General features: G+C 36.9%; 1 pseudogene; it reads right to left on the bottom strand.

Annotated features, from left to right (window-relative positions):
- The window catches only part of LOC129360518 (5-hydroxytryptamine receptor 4-like), a 133,124-nt pseudogene that overhangs the window by 26,837 nt on the left and 85,394 nt on the right, over positions 1–20,893 (bottom strand).

The raw sequence follows: 20,893 nt of genomic DNA, 5'->3' as shown, positions 1-20,893 counted from the left end.
CTTGACAGAACCTTGAGGTTCCCTAGAAATACAGCAGCTAGACAGGCACTGGTCTGGTGTTGCAGAACCAGAGCAACAGCTTGGAGGCAGAGGAGCAGCCACTGGAGAAAAAGGAGAGGGAGGAAGAGGAAAAGTAAAGGAGAAAGTGGATCAAACAAAAAGAGATGAAAAATTTAAATAAAAGTACAATCCCAATAAGGGATGAGAAAAATAAATGACAGGTAAAATGATGCAAAAAAGAAAGGTATAAATTGGGTAAAACAATGAAGAAATTGTTTTATTTCATTTTTTATTTGTTTTTCAGAGAATAAAGAAAGGGCATGAAAATAAAGTGGATCCAATAATAAAAAGTGTCAGAAAAAGGCAGTTAAGAAAAAACAAATGTAGAAACAATAATGTGAGAAAAAATAATAATCAAGAAAAAATAAAATGTGATGATGTACCAAGAAATGGGAAAAAAATGCACAAAACACAAGATTAAAGGAGTAATTAAGGATGGTTGTAACAGAGGGAGGGGCCAGGAGAAAGAAAGGGAGGAGTAGAAAAAGGAAAAACAAGGTTAGTTTACGCCAAGAGGATTCATCAGACAGCAGGCAGGAAAGACTTCAGAATGGGTGTGTAAATCTGTGAGCGTCTTAATGATTGTGATATATGGTAAATAATTTCTCAATAACAACGGAAGAAAAAGGAAACCCGATGTGCATAAATATAACTTTCAATTGAATATATTTCTTTCATTTTACCGTTGTTTGTCAAAGTTTTCAACCTTAAACCTGAGTGTATGTCGTGAGAGGCAGATAATGTTAAATAACAGACTATATCATATTTTTATATTTTATATGCAGTACAATAGATTAAATACTTATAGTAGTAAAACTAAGATGTAAAGTAGTAAAGTATGAGCTTCATTACCAGCAGTCAAATCTCAAAACTAACTGCAGGAATGACCAGATGATTTGGGTCACATGCTCAGCAATAAATATTCATACATTTGCACAACAAAACCACATTTAAGCCCTTATCAAGTTCAGTCTGGAGCAGAAATTTTCAGGAAATTAATATTAAAGTAAGAGAAAATAAAAACAAGTGATATTTTGTTATTTTGCATGGACAAGAAAAATGGAGAACAAAGACCAATTGCGAGATATGTAAAGCTAGTAGAGATATATCCAAAAATTGCAGGAAAAAGTATTTCTACAAGGCATAAACTCAAGGGAGCTCAAAACAAATGCATGTTGCACTTCTCAAATTTTTAACTGTAAGAAAAATTGAAGACTATGTACTCTTTTTCTTCATGTTCATGCGCTATTTTAGCTTGGTCTGAAACATAAAATACTGTTACGTACATTTAAGAAACATTACATCGAAAATCCAACTCATGGGAACATTTGCAAGGCAAGGCATTGTACATTTGCGAGAAACTATTTTTTTCACCAGATTCAGTCGATCCTTACTCTGACTTTCACAATCAAATGATCTATCTTTGATAAAACTTTCTGAGCAGCTTGATGGCCACACAGATCTTGCAGAACTAAGTTCAAACTTTGAAATGTTTTCTTTTAAACTCTAAAATGTTGTCTCCAACTAACAGCTACAGTAATGACCTCAGTCTGCTTTTGATTACAGTGTGAAGCAGGCATATGCATATTACTTTCCAAGACATTCGGAATAAATTCTACTGTGACTTCAACAGGTATCAACATATTGAAAAAGTTAGTTTGTGAATATAATGAGGGGATGAGAGAGAAAGCGATGGACCAACAGAATGAAAAATGTGGCAACCTCAAGCTTACTAACTATATTACACCGAGTTGAAAGATAAATCAGGCTGGGATATTGAACAAGAAGAGTCTGTGCGGGCGGAGGTGGATGGTTATTTCTTTCCCATTATATCAACATTCAACAGAGATAAATGGAAAAGCTCTTTTGATTTCTGGATATCCTAGATACTTTGGGATTTCTTTGCTGCAGATAAAATAAAAGAAAGGCTCAAGATGAAGTATTTTAACACTGGAAATTAAATGCATCAAATTAAAATCTGTTTTATTTTTTATTGCATTTTACTGAAATATTTAATGAGAAGTTAGACACTGACATTGACAAACCAAATGAAAAACAGTTTTATGCAGGAAATCTGTCTCACCTGCTGAGAGCATGGAAACCTGCACAAGACTGACTCTATAATGAATTTGTCTCCCAGAAGTAATGTCTCCATATATGTCCAAGACTGAAATCGCATAATGTCGGCTTAATTGTCTTTTCTTGACATAAGATTTGTTTTTAGTGAAGATACAGCTCTCTTTACATTAGCATTGTTAATCCTGCAGATGGTTGTTCATTTATATAACATTTCAGAAAGGTTGCCTTCTCTCCAGTAACCTTTTTCATATAATACCTCTGCGGTTCACACAGTAATTGTGCTTTGCACCCAGTGACACAGGATACTATGGCAACCTGTTACCTATAATCAGCCCACTTCTTCCAGCTTGTTCATCCTATGGCTGCAGGCTGCATTTCTTCAGTCTGAAAACGATGAGCAAGGAGCTGCAGCTGAAGACAACTTGATGAAGATTTGCACATCCACAACATTTTCATGACTTTCTCTTCCTGTTTAACACACATCAAGCGTTGGTTTTATGGGATGACATGCTCAAAACCAAGTTTCTGACTAAGAACCAGTAAAAACATCATGAAATTAAAGGTAAATTGAATCATGTAAAACTATCCAAAGCTGCATAATTTGAAAATAAGTATCTGGGTTTGGTTGGCTCAGGTTTAGTTGTTGGGTCCAATGGACTGACTTCAGGTTTAAGTGAGGACAAAAAGTTTGTTTTTTTCCCACATTTTGACTTACAACTAACAATACAGAAAGGGTCGTCTTTACATCGGAATGAGAGCAAGTGTTAGCCTGACTTGTATGTTACAGGTTTGCTGTTGAATGTAGCTGACAATATTACTTCCAGCCACCACTTCCTTTTAGGCTGGTATTGTTTCAGAGCTAGTGTACAGTTCAACCCAGAATATGTTTAAAAATACAAAATAAATAAATAAAAAAAAATTAAAAAACGTATTTAAGAAATCCAAAGTTGTCAGGGAAGCTTTCAAGCGTGAAAATTATGTGCAGTTATGACTCCTCAAAAAACATGATACAAACATGTACCTTAAGTCATTTTCACTGGTGTATAATGTTTCTCTAAAAGGAGCTGTAGTGATGCAGAAGCTGCTGTTCGACCAAACAGCAGGTGTGTTTTAAGACACCATGCACTTTCACACACAGCAGAGTATTTTAAGCTTTGTCCTTTCTTGTTCCTCAGCTTCTACCTCCAGAATGATAAGCAAATGGAACAGTAGTATGAAAAAGTGAATAATATTAGCCATTAATCACATTTATTTATGCCTGAATGAATAAAATAGTTATTTTTACTGAAACCTTTTGGTTTTAGACTGACAAACTACTACCATCATGTTGACTGTTAGTATGATCCTGTCTGTTTAAACACTTTCTTAACTTTAAGCAAGTCACAGCAGGACACAAACATTTCAAAAGTTCCAGTTCTACCTCATTAATCCAAATGACTTTCCCAAAAGCTTTTAAAGAAAAGATGAGACAGGCCAATGTGTGTCAAATCAGCATTTTCAGACGTTCCTCTTGAAATTAGTCTCATGATATTATGGTCTGTATGCAAATATACTTACCAAACTAAAGCACATTGAAACTAATGTACTCTAAAATTGATATTCTAACATAACAAGGTCAAATTTGACAAGTCAGACAAAAAGTAACTGGTTTAATTTCATGGCACTAAACCGGTAATAGATCTTCAGCAAAATGTTTAAAGTTTGTTTAATTAATAAAGAAGTCTTATAAAGGTTCTGATGTAACCTTTATAGTTTCCTCTCCACAGTTAAGCACTAATGATATTTCTTGCATTTTCAAAAGTTAAAAAGTTTTTTTCATTTTTTTTCACCTCAGTCAGACTAAAATAAAAAGCAGAACAGTTCGTTCCTTTGAGATAAAGGATTGGTTTGGAAATTTAGCTGTTTTCTCCAGCATAAAAGCTCTTTTGACAAACTAATTATAAGGCTGAATGACTTGCTTTGTTCAAACATCTGTCTAAAGTCCATGTTTTATTGATTATTGACCTAAAACATCTGTAGTGAAAATTACACAGTTTAGGATGAATGCATTAAAAGTTACCTTCAAGAAAAAACAACATTTTTCTGAAGCTTTTCAGTTCTTTGCTGTAATCAGTAATTTAAATAAGAAAAAAATAAATCCCCCTTGATTCACCTTGATGTTGAGTTTACTTTATAAATGGAGAAGGGAAGGGCAAGGATGGCTTTTTAAAGCTTGGAAGCTTCACTGAATTATACATGAACATGTTCTAAATTGTAAGAAGGTGAAATCTGTTTTTATCCTTTCAAACAGACAGAAAAACATTTAGAGAAGAAGCTTTGACATCTGCTGATATACAAAAAGCATAAAAATGTGAGAAACTAGAAACAAATAACTTTATATTTGCTTATTTTTCAGTTTTGACTGAATAAGCTCTTGCATAATCTGAGTTTCTTGCACTTTGCCATAGTAAACCTCTTGCTTATTACAGATTAATGTCATCATCTCTCAATCTAAACAAGTTTGACACATTTGCCTGTTATTGAATGTTACACTGTAATCTGCTCCCCGGCACCAATCAAATCCATTTGTTGCGTGAAGAGTAATCCTTCCTTTAATAAAATGAGGTAATGTATTTAGATGAGCTTGTTTCAATTCAATTTAAGATGCTAAAGTGCTTAATTGATTCTATTTGAATAAACAATTATGATTTAATTTGAGGCAGAGTCAAGCAGTGCTGGCTCTATGGCTGTCACAAAGGAGAATGAAGTCTTTTCCCATTTACCAACCCTCCAGACATGTAAAAAGAGAGAAAATTAACTGAATGGTGTGCTTAAAATACAATGCACTGAAAAATCACACCAAGTGGCAATTCCATCAAAGGCTTAATTATGAAATGTATGCAGCTTAAGAAAGGATGTTTCTAGGTGCTTGAAGAACTACCGGAGTTCCAAAGGATGAAATGTATTTTCAAATGAATGTTACAAAACAGGTTAATTGCTGACAAAGTTAGAAAACTAAACTGATTAAACTGTTTATAAAGCAGACAGTTACCTAGTGGCTAAAAAAGGCTGTGGTGTTGGTGGTTGCAAAAGCAAAGACTTGGGCTTCAGATAATTTAGAGAAAGACTTTTTGTTGGCTTAAAAAAAGTTCTGGTAAATTATTGAGTGACTCAGGCAGAGAAAGAAGGATCCTTCCCAGGATGTGTTTGGTTTGGGAGTGGGACTGCAGACTCAGGCTGGTTGGTGGAAGGAGCTCTATGAAAATTTCTACAATCCAGTCACCATGTCTGCCAATTTGAGGAGTTGGAGGGAAGTAAAGAGATTAAAAAGCTACAAAGTGGTAAGGCATCAAAGATGGACACCTCTCAGCCGCCATTGTTAAGGCATTTGTCAGGTTTTTGGAGGGAAAGATGGAGTAGTGTGGATTTCATTCATCATTTTGAAACAAAGATTGTTTCACAGTTTCTGGCCGTACATCTGTTTTCTCACATATTGAAAAACAAACAAACAAAACAATACATAAAACATGTAATTTAAAAAGAAAAGTCAAACTCATTTTTGCTTTATTGCAAGCCGTAGTTCAGCTACAAATTCTACTCAGCAAAGTCATTTCACTAAAAAGCCAGTAAGATGACAAGAGAAACAATTTTAAAAACTGTAATTGTTTTCTTCATCATCACTCTTCTAATCTTTGTGACAATCAACCTGCAGGGGGCGCAACCTGAAACGGCAAAGTTAAATTTATTCAGCTTGAATTATTAAAATTTATGCTCCAGATATATTAACTTAAGACCAAGAATAAGATTTTTTTTCCTCCCACTTTCTACATTTTTCAAAAGGTTAAAAAAATATGAACTACCTAAAACTGGATCTATCAAAGGAGTAGAAAAAACTGAAGAGACAAGGTGATATTATATGATCATCTCACTCTAAAAACCCTCTGTTTTGTTATTTCTTAAACTACAAAATCTGGTGCGTCATTTGGATTGTGATATGTAATGGTTACTAATATATTTCACTGCTTTTACATTGAAATGAAGGTGAAAAATGGTAACAGCAAATTTACTGCTGTGGAGATAAAAGGTATAAGTTCCAAAATCAAACTCTACTAAAATCTCCGTAAAGCCTTAGACATGTCCTACGTCTTATATTAGTGTAACCTTTGAAAAAGGTTTCTTCCATTTGATCTGAGTGACTGAATTTTTTAAAAAAAGTTATGAGACCTTATCGTTTTTTTCAACCATCAAATCCAAAGTGTCACAGAAACGAATGAATGATTGGTATTTTAACATACAGTCTGATTCTTCCTGCATCAAATCAAAAGCTTTGAAGAATAGCTGTGCTTGCTTCATAATTTATATATGTCCTTTGAACTAATAGGGAAAATAATTGCAAAATTCCACTCTTTTTAAAACTGTTGTTGGCTCAGTTTTTTGTGCTTTATGGCTGTGTGTTTAACCACCTCTGTGTTTTACTGCAGAGCAGCTGAAAAAAAAAAAAACATCAGCAGCATACCAGCCAGCAAAGTCTGAGTCAAAGGCTTCATCTCCCAGCAGGGGGGGAGCTCACACACAGTACATTTTGACTGTCACAAATGATGGAAACTGGTCATTAACTTTGCGTTTTAAAAGACCAAAACATAAATCATTTTTACCTGGTATTATTAAAGTAAGTGTAGGAGGTTTAAAAATGAAGTTTAAGGCATTTCTTTTTTAAATATTTACTTTTTCATGCTTAATTTGCATTCCTCCTCTCCAGATGAGTGATATTCATCTGCTTTTTAAATATGTTTGTGCTCCAAGTCTGCGATTATTTATGTCCTTTTTTTACCTGCATGAGTAGCATTTTCTTCTCCAGTTGATTCTCTAACTCATGTACTTCACCTTACTCATTATTCTAATTTCTCACCTCCACTCTGACCTATTAACTCATCTCCTACTCACTTCTTCCAAACTGTATTCTCACCTTCCTGCTTTCATCTCACAATTTTCTCTTTCCTGCTTTCTCCTTCCATATTTTTTTAGTTATGTTGTTTCTCCTCATTTGTTCTGAATGTGTTGTTCTTTTTTGCAATTTGTTTCATTTTTTTCAGTTTTTTAATTACTTAAAGTGTTTTTGATACATTAAAATGTCAATCTTACTAAAATGACTCTTTCTGCCTTTTTATTTTGTCTTTTCTTTTCCTCTCTTGTGCACACATTTTATCCGTTTCACTATTTGTGTCTCATTTTGTGACCTCTGTCAGTGAACAATTGTTTCTCGATAGTGCTTGTTGTCTTGGGACTGACTCTTTTCAGATAAATGACTCCAATGAGAGAAAGAATACTGAGGAGACGTTCTTTTACTGTCTGTGATGGAGTGTATAATGAACAGTGTTAAGGCGCCATGGAGAATGGAGATATCATATGTCATTCCTTTACTTTGCCAGCTTAAGTGGCTAATTCATCATAATCAACATACATTTTCACTGTTATGTTTGGAGTACAGCAGGCATATATAATGATTCAATAAATCAGAGGTCATTGTGAAAAGTAATTTAAGGATTAGTCTCCTAACATATTAAACAGTGGTTGGATCCAACAATTACCAGAAACAATTTGTCATAAACTGTTTTTCTTGCCTGTAAGCAAACAAGTTAATGAAAAATTGTGTGGTTATTGGTGCCTAGCAGCTTACAGATTGCTGGTTTGGATCTCAACTAGAGTCCTAGAGAGGATGTGTTATTTATCTAATATATTTGATATTTCAAACCTTGTAATACAGCGACTATTGAATTTGAATTTAATATGCTGGGAGCTTAGTTTCTTATAAAAAAAAGAACAATGATTTTTAAAAAAAGTCTCCAAACACAACCGTTTTGTTCTGTTCAGTCTGAATATAAACATCATTTCATAATTTTACAAATTTAATTTCTGACAAAAAGACCAAAATAAAATTAGTTATTTTACTAGTGGTCTAAATCTTCTCATAGCTGTAGTAGGCAACTAATAAAATTACGACTTTAACCTATTTTTTACATCCTCCCTGTTGTCCTCACTCAAGAGGAGTCTAAAACCCAATCTGGGCCACTCTGACATACCCTTGGCATTTTAAAAGCTCCAACTCTCACAGCTCAGTGACTGCACTGTAATGGACCATGTGGGAAAGGCTTATATAAAAAAGGATCCAATCCATAAAACTCTTCAGTAGAATGGATGTCTGGCTGAGTGTGTAGAGAAAATAGTTATGTTTTGGTCTGCTTTCGGCAGCCCCAGGCAATCTCCTCATCCTGAGATTCTACATTTCAAACAAATGAAATAAGTGTCATCATTTTTTATTGCCTTAATGTGTTTTCAGTTGATGAGGAGTGATGTTTGTGCAGGACATCAGAGAGGACAGCGTCGTGGCGTACGGATAGGTGTAGAATTGGTAGGTTGGACTTATCCACGTTTATTTTTCCAGTGCTTCTATTTCTTTTACATTTTTCCTGCCTTTTGTATCAGTTCCTTCAGTTTTTATTTTTGTAGAATCCCTCCAGAGATCTTAAATTCTGCTGCAGATTGACAGTACAGCTGTTCCTTTTAGCAACATTTTTTGATTATATGATGTATTCCAATGAAACGTTTCATTATCTGTTTTGTTCATCATTTTACCCATTTGAATTTTTCTTTAATTGCAGACGCTTTATGTGTATTTTAAAGTTTTTAATTCTGACCCTTGCTTTTCAGTGACTACAACTAACAAAAAGTAATTTTTTTTAGCAAGCACCTTGTTTTTACATTACTAATGTGACATAAAACTGGAAAAATCAGACTTTTTAGTCCCCTGTCCTATTTGATCTACCCACCATCGCATGGTCTCTTCTCTTTTATTCTAAAAACAGAACAATCAGAACCCAGTTAACTAAAGATGTTTTAAAAATGTTCATGAAAGTAGAAGTACAAATAGAAACTCTGACACACCTTTGTCTGCTCTCAGGAGATTACTAAAGTGCAGCTTCCATCAATCTATTGTTTTTCGCTTATCTAAGATGATTTCACACTGCTATCATGTCCATAAGGAAAACACATTACTGCAAACAAATCCTCAATCTGTCTATTTCTCTCCATTCAAAACCTCTTGACCAATCCAGAAGTAAATAGTAGGTGAGTAAGGAGCTGGTTCATTGTTCCACAGTCAGGACAAAAGCCAGAATGCACTTCTTCAACTTGATGTGCATTGAACTTAATACATCAGAGTAAAATTTTCCCGTAAATCATCAACTACTTCTACCTTATAAAACAGAAACAACTAATTTTCGTACAGAAAGGATCCAGCAAAACTGCAGAAGTTCAAAAGTAGAAAGCTTTCCTAAACCAAAAGTAACACTTACTTACAACCTGTGATATTCATTATAGGCTTATTAAACTAAGCATTAAGCAGTCGAGGCTCCAAAAGGCTCTGTTAAATGCAACATTTTTAACATGATACCTTTTGGACAACAGGTCTATACTTTGAAGGTTTTTGTATTCAACGCAGAACCTCTGACAAGTGGTACACAGACCTTAGGCTGCCCCTATGAGCCATAAAATCATGCGAGCAGAACCTTTCTGAGTGTTTCTGCAGTCCAGTTGTACAGGTACAAGATCTCAGCACTTAATAGATGGTTACCAGCACACAGCTCCAATCTTCCTGAGCTGTCAGTGAATTCCAGTATATATATATATATATATATATATATATATATATATATATATATATATATATATATATATATATATGGGGGGGGGGGGGGGGTCAGTGTACACAGACTGATTTGGATTAAATACTTGCATTACAAGGATTAGGAAAATCTAAGTGAAGCAGGACCAAGGAATCATTGAAGCCTCTGGGGATTTCCACAAATGCACTGAAGTGTAATGTTTGCAGCTTGGCGACAACTGAATAGATGATATCACATTGAGTGTTGCCAGGTAACACAGGTAATCCCTGTTGGAAGAAACCATGAATAGAAATTCACAGTAGTTCAATATCTAGCATGTGGAAATATTACATCTCTAAAGCTGCAAAAAGTCAGTTGATTATTTTTGCCTAATCACTTGAGATCAGTGACCAACAGGTTAAACAGAAATTCAAACTTTAAAATCTTAATTTTTAAAGTGGATTAAGTGCATCAGCACAAAAAAACGGCACTATTTGCCTTTAACTCGATGCTCTTATGTTGGTATAAAAACTGATAATGCTTATGAATACATTGTATAATGCAGAAAAAATAGTTATGTTGTGATTTCTTCATTTTCTGTTGCATCAAAGCCACTCACTTCACCAGAAAAACCTGTGTCACTGTTTTTTCTCTGAAAATAATCAGCAAGTAGGACTTGAAACATATCCAAAAATTTGTATTGCTTTGTAGATAAAATGGTAACAAAAGCCATATCATTATGGCTTTTGTTACCATAATGATAGTAACAAAAGCCAAAATCCCTCCTATCAATAATGTAATAATTGCAATAATGTTAGAATTTTTTTGAGCTACTTATCATAAGAAAATGCAGTGTTTACTATTGAAAAGCACTTGAATAGTTGACAACTGAGTAACAAAAGAAGATCACATCGACTGTGCTCTTAATGAATTTCTGCACATTCTACTAATTAATCTAATTACCATATTGATTCAAAAGTTAACTAATTAATATCTATCCACATATAAAATAATAAATTTACATAATAAGCCTGAAAAACATTCTGAATACAGAAGAGATCATTCTAACACTGGGTCTATCTTAATTCAACACAAACCTCACAATAATATTTAATCTTAAAAGATTGGATATGACTATATTACTACTATAATAACCACAAAAGGCTTGCTTTGTTTACATGTAGCTTTTCTTTAGAATCTGTGGCCATTTTCATAAATTAACCCCTACCAATAGATGTAATTCAACCAGATGGAGATTATATAATATGCATTATCTTCCCATGCCAGAGGATTATGAACTATGTAAATATGACATTCACTGAGACACAAATAATTATTTAACGGTCACAGATTTGAAAAGTGCATTATAAAAAAAGTAAAATAAACCTTGTAATATAAACCTTGTAATAATATATATATATATATATATATATATATATATATATATATATATATATAAAAAAATTCCCTTCTCACCCACCGCGGGTGGTTCTTATCCTCTGAGCTCGGGTCCTCTACCAGAGGCCTGGGAGCTTGAGGGTTCTGCGCAGTATCTTGGCTGTGCCAAGGACTGCACATTTCTGGACTGAGATGTCTGATGTTGTTCCTGGGATCTGTTGTAGCCACTGCTCCAGTTTGGGGGTTACTGCCCCGAGGGCCCCGATGACCACAGGCACCACTGTGGTCTTCACCTTCCAGGCCCTCTCCAGTTCCTCCCTGAGGCCCTGGTATTTCTCTAGTTTCTCGTGCTCCTTTTTCCTGATGTTGCAATCACTTGGTATTGCTACATCTACCACAACGGCTTTCCTCTGATGTTTATCCACTACGACAATGTCTGGTTGGTTCGCCATTACCATTTTGTCTGTCTGGATCTGGAAGTCCCACAGGATCTTAGCTCTGGCGTTCTCCACCACCTTTGGGGGTGTTTCCCACTTTGATCTTGGGGTTTCCAGTCCATATTCTGCACAGATGTTTCTGTACACTATGCCTGCCACTTGGTTATGTCGCTCCATGTACGCTTTCCCTGCCAGTATCTTGCACCCTGCTGTAATGTGCTGGACTGTCTCAGGGGCCTCCTTGCACAACCTACACCTTGGGTCTTGTCTGGTGTGGTAGATCTGGGCCTCTATTGCTCTGGTGTTTAGGGCCTGTTCCTGGGCGGCCAGGATGAGGGCCTCTGTGCTGTCCTTGAGTCCAGCTTTTTCCAGCCATTGGTAGGATTTACTGATATCAGCCACTTGGGTTATTTGCTGGTGGTACATCCCATGTAGGGGTTTGTCCTCCCATGATGGTATCTCTGGCACCTCAACCTCCGTTCCCTGTTGTCTGAGACATTCACTGAGCACATTGTCTGTTGAGGCTTTGTCCCTGATGTATTTATGGATCTTAGTTGTTTCGTCCTGGACAGTGGTTCTCACACTCACTAGTCCTCTGCCTCCTTCCTTGCGGCTCGTGTACAGTCTCAAGGTGCTGGATTTGGGATGGAACCCTCCATGCATTGTTAGTAGCTTTCTGGTCTTAATATCTGTGGCTTTTATCTCCTCCTTTGGCCAGCTAATTATTCCAGCAGGGTATCTGATTACTGGCAAGGCATAGCTGTTTATCGCACGGATTTTGTTCTTGCCATTGAGCTGGCTTCTCAGGACTTGCCTTATTCGTTGGAGGTATTTAGCTGTGGCTCCTTTCCTTGTGACCTCATCGAGGTTGCCATTTGCTTGTGGTATACCTAGGTACTTGTAACTGTCTTCTATGTCTGCTATTGTTCCTTCTGGGAGTGAGACCCCTTCTGTGTGGATGACCTTCCCCCTCTTTGTGACCAGCCGACCACATTTCTCTAGTCCGAATGACATCCCAATGTCAGTGCTGTAGATCCTGGTGGTGTGGATCAGTGAGTCGATGTCTCGCTCACACTTGGCGTACAGCTTGATGTCATCCATGTAGAGTAGGTGACTGATATTGGCCCCATTTTTGAGTCTGTATCCGTAGCCAGTCTTGTTGATAACTTGGCTGAGGGGGTTCAGGCCTATGCAGAACAGTAGCGGGGACAGAGCATCTCCTTGGTATATGCCACATTTGATGGACACTTGTGCAAGTGGTTTGCAGTTGGCTTCAAGGGTGGTTTTCCACAGCCTCATCGAGTTTGCAATGAAGGCTCTCAGAGTCCTGTTGATGTTATACATCTCTAAGCATTCAATGATCCAAGTATGCGGCATTGAGTCATAGGCTTTCTTGTAATCAATCCAAGCCATGCACAGGTTGGTGTGTCGGGTTTTGCAGTCTCGGGCAACTGTGCGGTCTACGAGGAGTTGGTGTTTGGCTCCTCTGGTATTTACCGATACCCTTCTGTGCCGTGCTCATGTTTATCCATGTGTTTGCTTATCTTGGCCGCTATGATGCCTGACATGAGCTTCCAGGTTGTGGAGAGGCAGGTTATTGGTCGGTAGTTGGGTGGGACTGGACCCTTTGATGGATCCTTCTGGATTAGGATTGTCCGCCCTTCAGTTAACCATTCAGGGTGAGTCCCACTTTGTAGCAGCTGGTTCATTTGGGCTGCCATTCGCTCATGGAGAGCAGTGAGTTTCTTTAGCCAGTAGGCATGGATCATGTCAGGCCCTGGTGCTGTCCAGTTTTTCATACCTGAGACTCTTTCTTGAACATCTGTCACAGTGATGGTTACCGGGGCTTGCTCAGGGAGGTTGCTGTGGTCCTCTCGTAGAGAGATCAGCCACTGTGCATTGCTGTTGTGGGACGCCTCCCTTTCCCATATGCCTTTCCAGTATTGTTCCGTCTCCAGCCTTGGTGGGTCTGCTCTGTTGTTATTGTTACCCTGCCATTGAGAGTACACCTTAGCTGGTTGAGTGGAGAAGAGCCGGTTAATCCTTCTGGATTCATTCTCCCTTGTGTATCTCTTTAGGCGGCTGGACAAGGCTTGGAGCCTCTGTTTGGCAGTTTCAAGTGCTTCAGGTATGGGCATCTGCCTGTACTTTCTGGGTACTGGTCTTTTCATTGCACCCTTGTGGAGCTCTGACAGTTGGCTCACTTCCCTCCTTGTTACCTTGATTTTAGCCTCTAACCGTCTTTTCCCATGGTGGGTATTGGGTCTCATGGTTGCTCTTATAGCCAAGTATCTCAAGGATCACTGATGCTGAGTTGTAGATCAGCTCATTGGTTTCTGTTATGGTGTTGGTAGGGATCGTTCTCAATGCTGCATTCACATTTTCAATGAGACTTTCAGATGGTACTTCACTCAGCCGTTGTAATTGGCGCCGGGGAGGCCTGGTTGTCATTCGGGTCATGATTCTCTCTCTCAGGTCAGCAGCTGTCTCGTTCAGCTCTGTTTCGCTCATTGGGCCGTGTATCCCCTCACTGGGTGGGGACTTGTAGTTAAGTCCCCACAGTCCTGACATCCGGGTTCCTCCCTTTTGCCGTAGCATTTGTGTTGTATCTCGTCAATCTCAAGTTGTGATAGCAGTTGCCGTTTGCGGATGTTGGAACACTGAGCTACTAGTTGTTTAGCGCTTAGTGTTGACTGGGGATGTCGAAGTAACCATTCCTTCCCCAGTCTTTGCATGTAACCTCTCTCTCTCACTAGGGTTACTTGAGTAGTAGCATTCCAACAGATCCACATTTTCATCTCTCGCCCATTTCCGTCTTGTTCCAGTAGCCCATTTGTCATCAAGGTGCTCTGGTTCCCCAACACCTGACGCAGACCTTGTTTGGCCGGGCGACGTCTGAGCCGGCATGTTATGCAACTTAGTATCTCTCATGGTATGAGTAGGCAGTAGCTTGAAGGGTCTTGCCTAAGGACCCAGACTGGATTCGAACCCTGCCCTCTCGGGTGATATACTGATGCCTTATGTATTGAGCTATCCAGACAGCTATGGCTGACTGGATATATATATATATATATATATATATATATATATATATATATATATATATATATATATATATATATATTATATATATATATATATATATATATGTATATATGTGGATAGAGTACATGATTAAATCCTTGATGACATTATAGGTTACAAATTGCCTTTTTGTTACTGCTTTTTTTAAATCTGTGTTTTTAAAATGTGTGATTAATCTTTGTCAGCATAAACAGGATGAAGACGACATGAAGAGGCTAAAGTGACACACTCCCATTCATGATCAAAGATACGATCTTATTGAGACATGAAGGCACATGGAAAAACACTTAACTTGCAACTGTGATGTATCCTGAACATAAGGTCCTTAAGTAATAGGTTTAGAGAATAATGATACTTAGATCATTTAAACCCATAGGGACTAGGATAAGTACTGATGGAATTAAAGTCACCTCCATAATACCTGAAAAGAAGTTAGTTTGTTCTCACAGCAGATACTCATATTTGCAAATCGCATTATCCTGATGACAAGTAACAAGTTTTTAAGATCAGATAGCACACTAATGTCTTTTAGTAAAGACTACCAAAGCAAAGACATATAGTAGAAATATGATAATAAATTATAAATTCAACTTTAAGAAACAAATAGTTCCACTGACAACATAGGACGTAAAATTTTGCTTTGCTTTTGTCAGTGCTGATTAGCGTTAATGAATGTTATGCAAGTGTTATGCTTTCTGTACAATATATATATATATATATATATATATATATATATATATATATATATATATATATATATATATATATATATATATATATACTGTAGTCGTAAAAGACAGCTTTAAATTACTAGATGTGCTGTAACTCGACAACTCAACCTTTTAATTAAATATTTAAACATTAGGAAGTTTCTCATAATTTTCAATGTTTCTTCTTCAAGAGCATGATTGTTTTAAACTGTTAAATGACATTCCAACAACAGTTTTCTTGATGTTTTGAAATGATAAAAAAAGTATTGGATATATGTGTTTCATGATGTAAAGCTACCAAAATATGCATATCTTAAAGTTTACAGATAAAATCAATTTTAATATAAACCTGTGTTGCTTGATGCCACAGAACTCCAATCACAAAATAAAATGGTTTACAAAACTTACTTGAGTACATGTGTTGAACCGTTGATCTGCGTGGCTGTGCAGGTCGTGCCTGTTGCCATGATGGATGGCCTGCGATACCTCTTCCTCCCGCAACACAGGATGATGAGGAAGGCACGGCGGAAGGATTTGTTGAGGAAGGCGTAGAGAATGGGGTTGAGCATGGAGTTTATGTAACCCAGCCACAGGCAGGCGGTCCACAGCTGTTCGGGCACTGTATAGCCTATAAATGGGTCCACCACATTGGTGACAAAGAACGGTGCCCAACAGAGGCAGAAACATCCCATAATGATGCATAGAGTCTTTGCTGCTTTTGTTTCTGTTCGCATACGGTGGTTGCGTTGATGGTCAGCAGACTCTGATGTTCCACCCACTCCTGGGCTTGCACTGGAGGTGCCAGGAGTGCAGGCTCCAGCCCCGCCTGCCCGCTGTAGCATGCTGATCTGCAGGGCGTGTGCGCGAGCCGTGATGTAGATCCTCTGGTAAGCCAGCACCATGAGGATCAGAGGGATGTAGAAGGCCACCAAAGAGCAGGTGAGGGCATATGGCTTGTTGACCATAAAAACACAAGAAGTGGAGTTGCTGCTTCCATTGTGGCGCCTCTCCTCAATCTGGGAAATACAAGGATAATATGAAAAACTCACATACCACAAAGAATACTTAATTTTAAAATTAGATATTGATCCTATACAGTTTGAGTTATTTATCAACAGCTGTCAACAGCTATGTTAAACACTCTTCTCTTGCAATTTGTCAGTCAGTAACTTTGCCTAATTATGCCATATATGGCACAGATAAGTTTTTGTTTATCTGAGGAATCTCTTCATGTTGTCTTTTTATACTATCAAGTTTATGTAGCTTTCTGTCAGGGTGTCTATCAGAAGAGACTAACACCAAGATTCTCAGTAATAAATACTCTGCATGGATCTGGTGTAATAGCAATTCAGGCCTGTTTTTCTTCCGAATTCCCAGGAAACAGTTAAAATTGTATGGTGTCATTAAACAGAAAACACCTTCAGTGACAGATTGCTGCATCCTGAGTGCACAAAGAAGCATTATTGTAGATCCTTCCTCCTAGCAGCTGTTGCTCTACATACCGCTCCTACCATACTCAATCAGTGCTTACATTAGTTATGGGCCAGACGACACAGAAACCTCAGCACATGCGCTGAGCAGACAAGATGAAATCTCAAGTCGGTGAGCGCATCACTTTAAGGAAAACCACATGACTGATACCGTTCCCGTGTCGTGTAGATGTGGCCGTGCAAAACTGCACTGATTAGGGAGAGAATGTGTCGACACGTTTGTGGGTTTTGTTGGATGGAGATACTTTGTGTTCTTTGCTTTGTGTTGGTTTTTGGCTTCGTATTTGAACACAGGCATGGATCAACCAAGGAAGAGGAGATTTTCTCCCGTGTGGGATAATTTTGATCTTAAGGACAATGGAAAATAAGTATTCCGTTCTCATTCCTCTTTATATATATATTTTTTTTCAGATTATTAAAATTATTTTCCATGGGATATTTGAGTTAGTTTACATGGATCAACTTTTATTTATATTGTAGGTGGAAAATGTAGAATTTGCTCCCAGGTTTTTTCTTACTGTAAGCTCTTCCACAATGCTGAGGCATCTTTCTGGTGCATCTCAGACAAAAGAATGCAGGGTCAGCTGAAGAGAAGAGAGCATGACCCGAGACTGCAGACCATGTTGAGAGATTATGTAAGAGTAATCAAATATCGATTAGTCTGTAATATTGCCCTTACTTTGTTAAGTCAGGAAAGTTATGTACTGGTTGAATTTTGATAAATTTGTACATTCCACCTCATTCCATTTCTTTTTATTTGAGCTTGAACCTGAGAATCATTAAAAAAAATGTCTACTTACTTTTGTAACAAAATCTTTTATTTATATTTTACTTTAATACAGCAAAAGTGGAAAGCATATTTAGTATGAGAACTTGCACTTCTGAACTGTGATTTGCTGTGATATGAGACATCTTTTGAATGGAACAATCCATTGAAAATTCCACATTTTCCCCTCCTCATTCACTACAACCCAACATCCTCATCAATTCAAATAAAATCAATTTTATTTGTATTTCACATCTGCAGTGCACTCAGCTTAGGAAAAAGAGATTAATAAAAAATGAATCTCCATCCCCCAGATGGAAGGTTGTTTCTTTTCAGGAAGTGGTCTGTTTAAAAATGAAATTGTAAAGATTTTGTTTCTCAGTGTCTGTTGACACTGTTGTCTCTTGCTTAAAAGGGACACAGCAGTAAGACAATTGGGTTATAAACAGGATACAACACAATAACTTGTTCACAGCCATTCAGGATGGACTAACTTTTAAATAAGGAATGGCTTATGGAATTTGAACTGGGAAAATTTTTATTTAATTGACCCCCAACCACCCACTGGAAACAGTAAAAAAGAAAGAAAGAAAAAAATCAACCTTATTTAATCTTTTTTAAATGGTTTTATATAGAAATTCTTCAAGAAAAATCTAAATCATCCAATAATTCTCATATCTTCAATAGTTAATTACAACATAAGTTCAATAAAATATCTGGCAACTGCTAAATTACTGTTGCCTCGTGGAATATCATTACAGAGCCCAAAACCACTCAAAACTTGTTGACTTGTCTTGGGATTGAGGGTGAAACCCCTGCTTCTCTGGTCAGTCGATACAAGGAATTCCTGAAAACAACAACAACATAGGACAGCACAACCAACTACTGAGATGTTGCAAAGTCTGCCTCTTGTCACCTTAGTCCTGATTTGTTTTGCTGAGTTTCAGATCTTTGGTTGGTGCCAAAAGTGACTGGCTTCACAGAATAATCAAACAGCTCTAATTAGACCCGCAGAGATCTGCTGCCACTGAATGGGGCAAACTTTGGATTGCAGCTGCACTAAACTCATGTTTGTGTGTATTTGAAAAAAGGGAATGGAATATAGGTGTGTGTGTGCGTGGGTGTGTGGGGGTGCGTGGGTGTGTGTGAGTTCTTTAACTACACTTTGGCCATACTGAGCGGCCCAGTCTCCCACTTGACGAGCAACTCAGACGTGATTTCTGCTGGCAATAAGGCAGAGAAACTAGAGAGATTTACTTCTGACTTGGCAACAGTGTGTAGCATTTTTAACACATAGATCCTGAATTAATTTGTCAGATAAGTATTTCATTCATACTTATAACAAATAAAGCTTAGAAAATTATTTTTATTGTGTAGCCAGTGTTACCTGACAAAAAGTATTTGTCTGTCTAACGGATTAATTCTTGGCTGTTTGGGCTTTGTTTTTCATTTGTGCTTTTTGATCATTTTTCTTTTTTTATTTTAGGTTATTTCTTTAATTTCATTATCAAACATTGTGGAACATAAAGCTGATATGTTGATCGTTCTCCTTTTTCTGCTTTCATAAATGTTTTGTTCTTGGGGAGTTTCTTCACTCCACTGTCGCTACATACAGGCTCAGTATAAAGGATTGCTGTAAAGTCAGTTACTAAATGCAGATGTTTCCTACTAATTATGTGCTTGTCCAGAAGTGAATGGTGCAAGTAACTTCATTCAGTGAGTAAGATAGAAACCTTTTCAACTTTGAATATTTAACTAAGCTAACCTACATAAAACCGGATGTACATTTCAATAAGTTACTTTAAATGCTAAAAGATCAACTTAAATTTTTTAATACTACTATTACTAATAATAATAATACAAAATCTGCTTTTAAATACTGCTTTCCTTCCAAGAAAATATTTTGATTCAAGAGTAACAAATGTTTTGGTTCAAACTTTTGGCTTTTCAAATTAAATAACAGAAAAATGTATTGCTAAAACAAAATACTTCATTCAAAAAACATCATTTACATTCTAGTTGAAGAAACACAAACTGACCGCCTGTGTTGGCGTTGTTTCATTTGTTGGCATGTTTATGTTGTTTTCATGGCAACATATGAGGCATTTCTTCAGTCTAGTAAACAAAGATCCATGAAACAACAATTAATCTCATTGTTGCATGTGGACACTAACCACTTATGCAAACAATGTTCTGAAATAGTTTTATTTGCGATTATTTTTTATAGCTTTGGTTGCCTGCAATTGCTTTGGTGCCCACTGAGATGCTCAACATATTTGACAATATATAAAGCACATAACTAAGTAACCTAAAGTCTAAAATAAATCTTTTTCCAGCTGTAATTCGAACTCTTGCAACTCACCAAGTGGTCAATACCGATGCTGTTCCAGCCCTGCATGATGGGCAGGAAAGAGATGAAAGTGGGAATAACCCAGCAGCCACCGATCATTAAAGCCACTCGCATGGGCGTCATTTTGTTCCGGTAGACCAGTGGCTGGCAGCAGATAGCGTAGTACCTGCAGAGAGATCATTGCAGGAAAGAAAACTGGATCAGCTCATATCAAAAGATTTAGCAGGTTTTTCAGTTCATCAGAAGCAGCCAAAAGAAATCAAGCTGCCAATAAACCAACAAATATCAAATTAGGCTTTATCCCAATGACAGTAACCCAGCTTTTTAATCAAAAGTACTTTGTCCATGGAAAACTCCAGAAGATGCAGTGTGCTGCTCTGACTTTGTTTATTGTTCTATATTTTAAATTTCCTCTCTTGGGATGATTAGCAAAACTATGCTGCAGGTGAATTTGAAAAAGCATTCTAACACAATACCCATGTTGCATTAAATCTTTACACAGAAAAAAATCTCAGAACATTGTATTGTTGAAATATTTTGAATTCAAGAGAAACAAGATATGCTTTTTCTGTTGCATATTGTGGGTAAATGCTCGTCAAGGACAGAGGAGATGCTTTAATTATTTAAAATATGTGGATGGAAAGATTTTCTGACTTAGAAAATATTTTAACCCTGTTTCAATGTTACCAGTTTTAAATTATTTTATTCTGAATATGACATGCAATGAACTTTTTTGCTGTGCTACAAGCAAGAACAAGATCATAATTATTACCAAACTTGCTTATAGAGGAGAGAAAATAACATTGAATGATACATTGCGTTAAAGAGCTTGTAAAGAAATTCTGCTTCAGTTTGAAATCTAATACTACAAAAGTTTAA

Source organism: Poeciliopsis prolifica, unplaced genomic scaffold (assembly GCF_027474105.1).
Source record: "Poeciliopsis prolifica strain line A6 unplaced genomic scaffold, Auburn_PproV2 SCAFFOLD006, whole genome shotgun sequence".
In the NCBI taxonomy this organism is placed as follows: Eukaryota; Metazoa; Chordata; class Actinopteri; order Cyprinodontiformes; family Poeciliidae; genus Poeciliopsis; species Poeciliopsis prolifica.
This window is presented reverse-complemented; position numbering and strand designations above follow the sequence as displayed.